Below are 8690 nucleotides of genomic sequence, written 5' to 3'. Positions count from 1 at the left end.
GCCAACGTTGATCTGATTATTTTATAATTTCTCTTCCAAATCGGAATAATTTCTGTAGTGGTTGATGGATGGTATCTCATCCTCTTTTCTTGGGGTTAAAAATGTGGTAGAAAATATTACTGTGTAAAAATTATATTCTTGTGTAACACCAGACATTCTCCTGAATCAAAATCATTTCTCTTGCTGGTTTCATCTTGGGTCACATTAGGAAGTCTTCCCACAGCCACATGGCATCTGTACTTTGTATTTCAGGGACAGCTGACATTCTGGGATGTGGCCATAGACTTCACTCAAGAGGAGTGGAAATGCCTGGACCTCAGTCAGCGGGAATTGTACAGGGACGTGATGTTCGAGAACTACAGGAACCTGGCCTCCGTGGGTGAGGACAACTGCCTTCCAGAATCCCTTATCTACCCATATGGTTTTGGTTCCTGTATTTCTAGAATGTCTCTTGGAATCTTCTGCTTCTTGTAATAGTTTCAGATCCCTGCTTTCTATGAGAAAATGGGTATTTATGAGTTGAGAAAGAAGACTTCATGATGATTCATTATGATTCTGACTTTTCCTTAATGTGATCTGCCTCCTTCTTCTAGGTTAGTGGTAATTCGGTAGGTTCTGTTGTGTAAAAGGGTGCCACTCCCCTTTTCAAATCAGATTTCTACTAATTACTTACTTTGGCGTTAGTAGTACTTGACTAGAATCTCAAGATCTTTTCTTTATGTTTTGTTAGTGTTATAAAAGTGCTTTCGATAAAGTATTTGGGGATATAATTTTCTAGGCTATGTTAACATTCAACCATGCCTTCTTCAGAATGTTAATAATGTAATGAGCAAGATTACAGTTGTGTCCGACTCTTTGCGACCCCATGGAATAGTCCATGGAATTCTCTAGGCCAGAATACTGGAGTGGGTAGCCTTTCCCTTCTCCAGAGGATCTTCCCAACCCAGGCATCAAATACAGGTCTCCCATATTGCAGGTGGCTTCTTTACCAGCTGAGCCACCAGGGAATGTTAATACAGCTTAGGAAATGATGTCCCCAAATACTTTATTTCTAGGCTGTATTAACATTCTACCATGCCTTCTCTGGGCTTCCCAGATGGCACTAGTGGTAAAGAACCTGCCTGCCAATGCAGGAGATGTAAAAGAAGTGGGTTCGATCCCTGGGTTGGGAAGAACTCCTGGAGGAGGACATGGAAACCCACTCCAGTATTTTTGCCTGCATAATCCCATGGACAGAGGAGCCTGGTGGGTAATAGTCCATAGGGTGGCAAAGAGTCAGACATGACTGGAGCAGCTTAGCACACATGCCTTCTCTTCTCACCTGAATACATATTAGATTGGAAACTGATGAATCTCTAGCAAAACAAATATTCTTTTTCCTGATAGCAGGTCTTTTGGTCTCTAAACTGGACCTGGTCACCTTTCTGGAGCAAATGAAGACACCCTGGGATGTAAGGAGAATGCAGATGCCAGCCATATACACAGGTAAGTGTGAATGGATGGAGCCGATGACTCAACAACAGGTCCAAGGATCAGTGAGGAATTTATCCTTTGTCATGCGGTTTGGGAAGATCTGCTTCAGTGGAAATGATTTTAGAGAAGTCTGGGTTTCTTTCTGTTGCTGTCATAGGCGGATATCACCTGCTGCTTCTGCCTCTTCAATCATTACTGAATTACTCTCCAGTGATTACTTTTCTTAATCACAGCGAGAACTGAAAATCTCCTCTTGGCCTCTGACAAGCTGCATGAATCAGTTACTATTCTATTTCTTGGGGGTCCTAGGGAAACTGCACATTTTTGAATAACTCTAAGATATGGCAAGCCACTCCAGTACTCTTGCCTAGAAAATCCCATGGATGGAGAAGCCTGGTAGGCTGCAGTCTGTGGGGTCGCTAAGGGTCGGACATGACTGAGCGACTTCACTTTCACTTTTCACTTTCACACATTGGAGAAGGAAATGACAACCCACTCCAGTGTTCTTGCCTGGAGAATCCCAGGGACGGGGGAGCCTGGTGGGCTTCCGTCTATGGGGTCACACAGAGTTGGACACGACTGAAGTGACTTAGCGGCAGCAGCAAGATGCTCCTATTAAAGTTTGTTTCTACCTCTAGATGGCAGTATGTGAGTGGAATTGTAGACATATTGCCAAAGTTGTAGGACTACTGGGGACAGAGGTTTTTTACTTATGACTTATAATTTCAAAAACACTGGAAGCTACAAATATGATCTTATAAATTTTAAATTCAAGTAATTTCTTCACTGCATAAACCAAAACCTCCCTAAAAAGAAAGGATGAAAATCTCACAGTTACTTCAAAGTTTGTTTTGTTCATATGAACTCACATGAAATGTTAAGTGTATTTACCCCAATTCCTCAATGCTAAAAGACTTAAATATATTCAATTAACTCAAAGAATTTTCAAATAAATTGGCCTAAGAGCTTAAAGGGGCTTCCCTGGTGGCTCAGAGGTTAAAGCGTCTGCCCCCAATGCGGGAGACCCAGGTTCGATCCCTGGGTCGGGAAGATCCCCTGGAGAAGGAAACGGTAACCCACTCCAGTATTCTTGCCTGGAGAATCCCATGGACGGAGAAGCCTGGTAGGCTACAGTCCATGGGGTCGCAAAGAGTTGGACACGACTGAGCGACGGAACGGAACGGAACGGAACGGAAGAGCTTAAAACATTTTCCACCATATTTTTAGTGGTTTCAAACTATTACAATTTTTAGATAATGTAATCTTTTTAAAATGTATTGGAGTATAACTGGTTTACAATGTTGTACAGCAAAGAGAATCCATTTTACGAATAGATATCTACTCTTTTTTAGGTTTCCTTCCCAATTAGATCTCCACAGAGCATTGATAGCGTTCCCTGTGTTCCGACCATATTTTTTTAAAGTCTCATTTCTTATTCAGTTTCTCAGGAACTGCTTCTTTATTAATTAATCTTGTTATCAGCTTCCCCAGACTTTGTCTTACGTGTGGTGGTTAGACCTACATCAGTATCATGATTTTTAGATTGAAACATCTAATGGAACATGCTAAAATAAGAAACGGGTTAAAGAATTAGAGGGCACCTAGTGGCGACTGCGTTTAAGATGACTTAAGTCAAAAAGTAATCATTACACTTCCTGTCTCCTCTTCATTCACTGGTTTTTGTAGCTTTTTATCTTGCTCCTTCCTCTACACCAAACTTCTTTGTCCTCTCATTTTGTCACATTTTCTGGGTTTGTGGTCTGTTCTGTAGGCTGCAGGATCCTAGCTCCGCTTGCTCTGCTGTCTTCACCCTGGGGGGTGAGGTTGGTCCAGAGGCTTGTGCCCTTACCCCCTTGATGAGTTTTTGATTACTGTTACTGTGACCCGAGCCTGCCCTGGATGTTGAGGGGAGCTTCCCCCTTGGCTTTGTGGCTGTCACGGCCCTGTCTGTGGTGGGGTCTGCTCCCTGGTTGGTGGAGTAGAAGCCCCCAGATCTGTTTCTTCACTGTGATTCTGATCTGTGGTCGAGGCAGGTGGGATTGGAGCACACCCACTGGGAGAGAAGCCACCGAGGATTGCTCCTCTGGGGATGTTCACCTCGGGGAGTGCTCATGTACTGTGTGACTCTCATGTGACCCCGTGTTGGCACTGCTCTTGGCGCCCCCTCAACCATGGGCATGCTGGCACATTGCTCTGGGGTCTCTCAGATGTTGTTTTCACCGGATCACCAGCATAGATCCAGTGAACTCAGGTCCCAGAATTGCATTCATGGAGCTGGGCCCACTGTGGTGCTATGGGGGCAGCTCAGACTCTGGCCTGGCCCCAGCCCCTCGTGTACATCCCCACAAAGTCTACAGCTGCTAAAGCTATACCTCCATGACTGGGGGAGCCCTGGTTGTCCATTCAGATTCTCTGTAGGGGCTGAGTTGACAAAGCCAGTTGTGAATATAAAAGCATGGTTTGTGCAATCGTGAGGAGAGACTTCAGTTTTTCTTCCTTAACCCTGGGGCTCAGCTGAGCTTTCAGTTCCTTCTGTGTGTGTGGCCCACCCACAGGTGTCTGCTCCCAGAGCACAGGAGTCTGCTGATTGTGGAGGAGGTGCATGAGGGAGGCTGTGGCTGGAGCTCAATAGAGCCCACCCGGGTGGTGGCCCTTCCTAGTGCTGGGGAGGAGGGGCCAGCACAGGGGGAGAGAGGCTGCAATGGTGGGTCTTCCCTTTGGGCATCACTCAGTAATGGTGCTCTGCTCTCTGGTGGTTCAGGCTTCCTCCACAAGCATCCCGTTTGCAGAGCTCCTCCCTCACTCCCGTCCCCTCAGGATGTCTCCTCACAGCCCACAGCAGTCCTCTGCCTGGGTCTGCTCTCCAGACCTCACATCCCAGCACCCAGCCCTTGTCTGCATTGGTGGACGCCCTCTCAGGCTGGGCGGGCAGGGCTGGGCTCAGTACCCTGTGTGCAGGTCTCACTCTGTCCCGCTGCCACAGGCTGTTGCCGTGATCTCTTCCCACAGAGAATGAGGCTCCACTTCTGTCCTAACTGAGCTCACACCAGCCCCAGTAGACAAGAATAGTAGATAAGAAAATTTTTATTCGGTATCTTGCAGCTGTGTCTTCTCAGAACACCCGTGGCTTGATGTCAAAGAATCCAAGGTTGGAAAATTTAACCCAAAAAGCAAACTTAGGAATACATGAAAGAGCTCACCCTGGAAACAAACATTTAATGAAAGACCAGGAATATATGGTGGTATATGAAAGACCTAGAAGACGTTTATATGGACGTAAAGAAATCGAGACATCTTCACACAATGCGGACATGACTGCCAAAAGAAACGAGCGGTGTGAGTCAAATTGCCGAAAGCACCCATTTCAGTTATCAACATCTGCAGAGAAGTGTATCTTTTCAAGCAAAGGCTTAAATCATTTTTTGAAACATACACGTTCTCTGAAGGGAAATGTGGAAAATCTGGAAAGTCATCCAGTCTCTACTGTAAATACTCATTCAAACCACTCTGAACACAGGCTTCGATTACACATGCATTCAAGCATGTCTGAAAACCAGAAATTTAAAAATGATGGGGAAGACTCACAATATAATCAGTTTGAGGGATCTGTGAGCAAGGGGTCATTATTCTTCCACCAACAGACAGTTTCTCTCTGTTCCAAAATGTATAATGTTGATAATAATGGGAGAGAGTTAATACCACCATCATTGTTCAATACACATGATATGGTTAATACGGAACAACTTCTCATGTGTAATAACACAAGTCAAGTCTTAAGTAAGAGCTCTACCCCCAATAATTACAAGAATATTTATGATGGAGTGAGAAGCCATTCATGCAATGAAACTGGATATAAAACTGAACAAGACTCTAACCCTATGAAACATCAGGGACCTCAGTCTTCAGACAAAGATTCTAAAAATAGTACATGTAAGAATATATTTTATCAAACATCAGGTCTTCCACTAAATGAGAGTACACATACTGGAGAGAAGACTTATAATTGTGAATATGGTGATGTTTCTAATCAATCTTCAAATCAAACTCAACAACAGAGTATTCAGAATCCGCAGAAAAGTTACAAGTGTAAGAAATGTGAGAAAGCCTTTACTAACTCATCCAGTCTAAGTAGACACAGAAAAATTCATTCAGGATGGAAACCTTTCAAATGTACAGAGTGTGGCAACACCTCTAATCGGAATTCAAAGCTTAGTCAAGATCGGCAAATCCACACTGGCAAGAAACCTTACAAATGTAAGGAATGTGGAAAAGCATTTATGTCTTACTCAAATCTTAGTCGACACCAGCGAATTCATACTGGGGAGAAACATTATAAATGTACAAAGTGTGGCAAAGCCTTTAATCAGAGTTCAAGTCTTACTCAACATCAGCAAATCCATAGAGAGCAGAAACCTTATAAAGGTAAGGAAAGTGGCAAAGCCATTTTTAGGTGTTCACATTTCAGTCTGCATCAGCGAGTTCATGCTGGGGAGAAACCAAACAAATGTAAAGAATGTGGCAAAGTGCTTCCTTGTAGCTTATGTCTTACACAACATCAGATAATTCATATGCAGCAGAAATCATACAAATGTATGAAGTGTGGCAAAGCCTTTAATCACAAGTCAAATCTTACTCAACACCAGAGAATTCATACTGGAGAGAAGCCTTATAAATGTAAGGATTGTGGCAAAGACTTTGGCAAGCACTCAGGTCTTACTTACCATCAGTTAATTCATACTGGAGAGAAACCTTATAAATGTAAAGAATGTGGAAAAGCCTTTGGTCACCACTCAAGTCTTATTCAACACCAGCGAATTCATACTGGAGAGAAACCTTACAAATGTAAAGAATGTGGAAAAGCCTTTATCAAGCACTCACATCTTACTCAACATCAGAGAATTCATACTGGAGAGAAACCTTATAAATGTACAGAATGTGGGAAATCCTTTAGTCAGAACTCAACTCTTACTCAACACCAGCGATTTCATACTGGAGAGAAGCCTTATAAATGTAAGGATTGTGGCAAAGAATTTAACCACTGCTCAGGTCTTACTTACCATCGGAGAATTCATACTGGAGAGAAGCCTTACAAATGTAAGGATTGTGGCAAAGCATTTAGACAGCACTCATGTCTTACTAAACATCAAGTAATCCATACTGGAGAGAAATCTTATAAATGTAAAGAATGCGGAAAAGCCTTCAGTCACTACTCAACTCTTACTAAACACCAGCGAATTCATACTGGAGAGAAGCCTTATAAATGTAAGGATTGTGGCAAAGAATTTAACCAGTGCTCGGGTCTTACTTACCATCAGAGAATTCATACTGGAGAGAAATCTTATAAATGTAAAGAATGCGGAAAAGCCTTCAGTCACTACTCAACTCTTACTAAACACCAGCGAATTCATACTGGAGAGAAGCCTTATAAATGTAAGGATTGTGGCAAAGAATTTAACCAGTGCTCGGGTCTTACTTACCATCAGAGAATTCATACTGGAGAGAAACCTTATAAATGTACAGAATGTGGGAAATCCTTTAGTCAGAACTCAACTCTTACTAAACACCAGCGAATTCATACTGGAGAGAAGCCTTATAAATGTAAGGATTGTGGCAAAGACTTTGGCAAGCACTCAGGTCTTACTTACCATCAGTTAATTCATACTGGAGAGAAACCTTATAAATGTAAAGAATGTGGAAAAGCCTTCGGTCACCACTCAAGTCTTATTCAACACCAGCGAATTCATACTGGAGAGAAACCTTACAAATGTAAAGAATGTGGAAAAGCCTTTATCAAGCACTCACATCTTACTCAACATCAGAGAATTCATACTGGAGGAAAAACCTTATAAATGTAAAGATTGTGGCAAAGGCTTTAATCAGAGCTCTCACCTGACTAGACATCAGAGAACACATACTGGAGAGAAACTCTAGTAATAAGTGATGGAAGAGGTTTGTCCTAAATATACAGTTCAGAAAATACAAGACCATTTATTTAAGAAAGATAAGGAATGACATTTTAAAAAAATGTAGAAAAGTATTTAATGAAAATTAAATCTAAATAAATACCAGAAATTGCACACTAGAAAAAGTGGAAGTCTCAGTTGTGTCCAATTCTTTGCAACCCCAAGGACTGTGTCCATGGAATTTTCCAGGCCAGAATACTGGATTTGGAAGCGGATTCTTTACCAACTGAGGTATCAGGGAAGCCCGCACAATAGAAAGCATTTCATCAATCCTGTTTTTTGAAGTTCCTCTTCAGGAGAAGTATTGTAGATAGTAATCCATAGTTAAAACAGATAGAAAATTGATATGTTAGTATGGATCACAGGATGAAGATTAGCAATATATCTTTGTTTATATTGACATGGTTTGTGATTATTTAAAAACCAAAATAAATGTTAGTCAACTCTCAAATTACTCCATGCTGCTATGCTTCATTTCTAGTGTGTATGCAAAGTTATGTTTTTGATGGTTGCTATCTCAAAGATGAGACAAGGCCTTCTATCCTAGAGAGAAATCATTTATATTTATTCTCCATTAGAAGATTAAGGACACAGTAATGTAACACATACACTGAACATCTAAATGGAGGTGTTAGTCATTCATTTCAAACATCCCTATCCCTGGAGAAGGGAATGGCAAACCACTTCAGTATACTTGCCTTGAGAACCCCATGAACAGTAACAAAGGGCAAAATGATAGGATACTGAATGAGGAATTCCCCAGGTCGGTAGGTCCCCAGTATGCTACTGGAGCTCAGTGGAGAAATAACTATAGAAGGAATAAAGGGATGGAGCAAAAGCAAAACCAATACCCAGCTGTGGATGTGACCAGTGATAGAAACAAGGTCCGGTGCTGTAAAGAGCAATATTGCATAGGAACCTGGAATGTTAGGTCCATGAATCAAGGCAAATTGGAAGTGGTCAAACAGGAGATGGCAAGAGTGAACGTCGACATTCTAGGAATCAGTGAATTAAAATGGACTGGAATGGGTGAATTTAACTCGGATGACCATTATATCTACTACTGTGGGCAGGAATCCCTTAGAAGAAATGGAGTAGCCATCATGGTCAACAGAAGAGTCCGAAATGCAGTACTTGGATGCAATCTTAAAAATGACAGGATGATTTCTGTTCGTTTCCAAGGCAAACCATTCAATATTACAGTAATCCAGGCCTATGCCCCAACCAGTAATGCTGAAGAAGCCGAAGTTAATC

The 8690-nt window shown here is 42.1% G+C and overlaps 1 pseudogene; it reads left to right on the top strand.

The window, feature by feature from the left end:
• The first annotated feature begins 6649 nt into the window (after nt 1-6649).
• Nucleotides 6650-8088, top strand: LOC148774315 (uncharacterized; annotated as a pseudogene).
• The last annotated feature ends 602 nt before the right edge of the window (nt 8089-8690 follow it).

This window comes from Moschus berezovskii, chromosome 22 (assembly GCF_049115385.1).
Source record: "Moschus berezovskii isolate FMDL1 chromosome 22, NW_MosBer_1.0, whole genome shotgun sequence".
Taxonomy (NCBI): Eukaryota; Metazoa; Chordata; class Mammalia; order Artiodactyla; family Moschidae; genus Moschus; species Moschus berezovskii.
The sequence above is the reverse complement of the archived record's forward strand: the minus strand, read 5'-3'. Positions and strand labels throughout refer to the sequence as shown.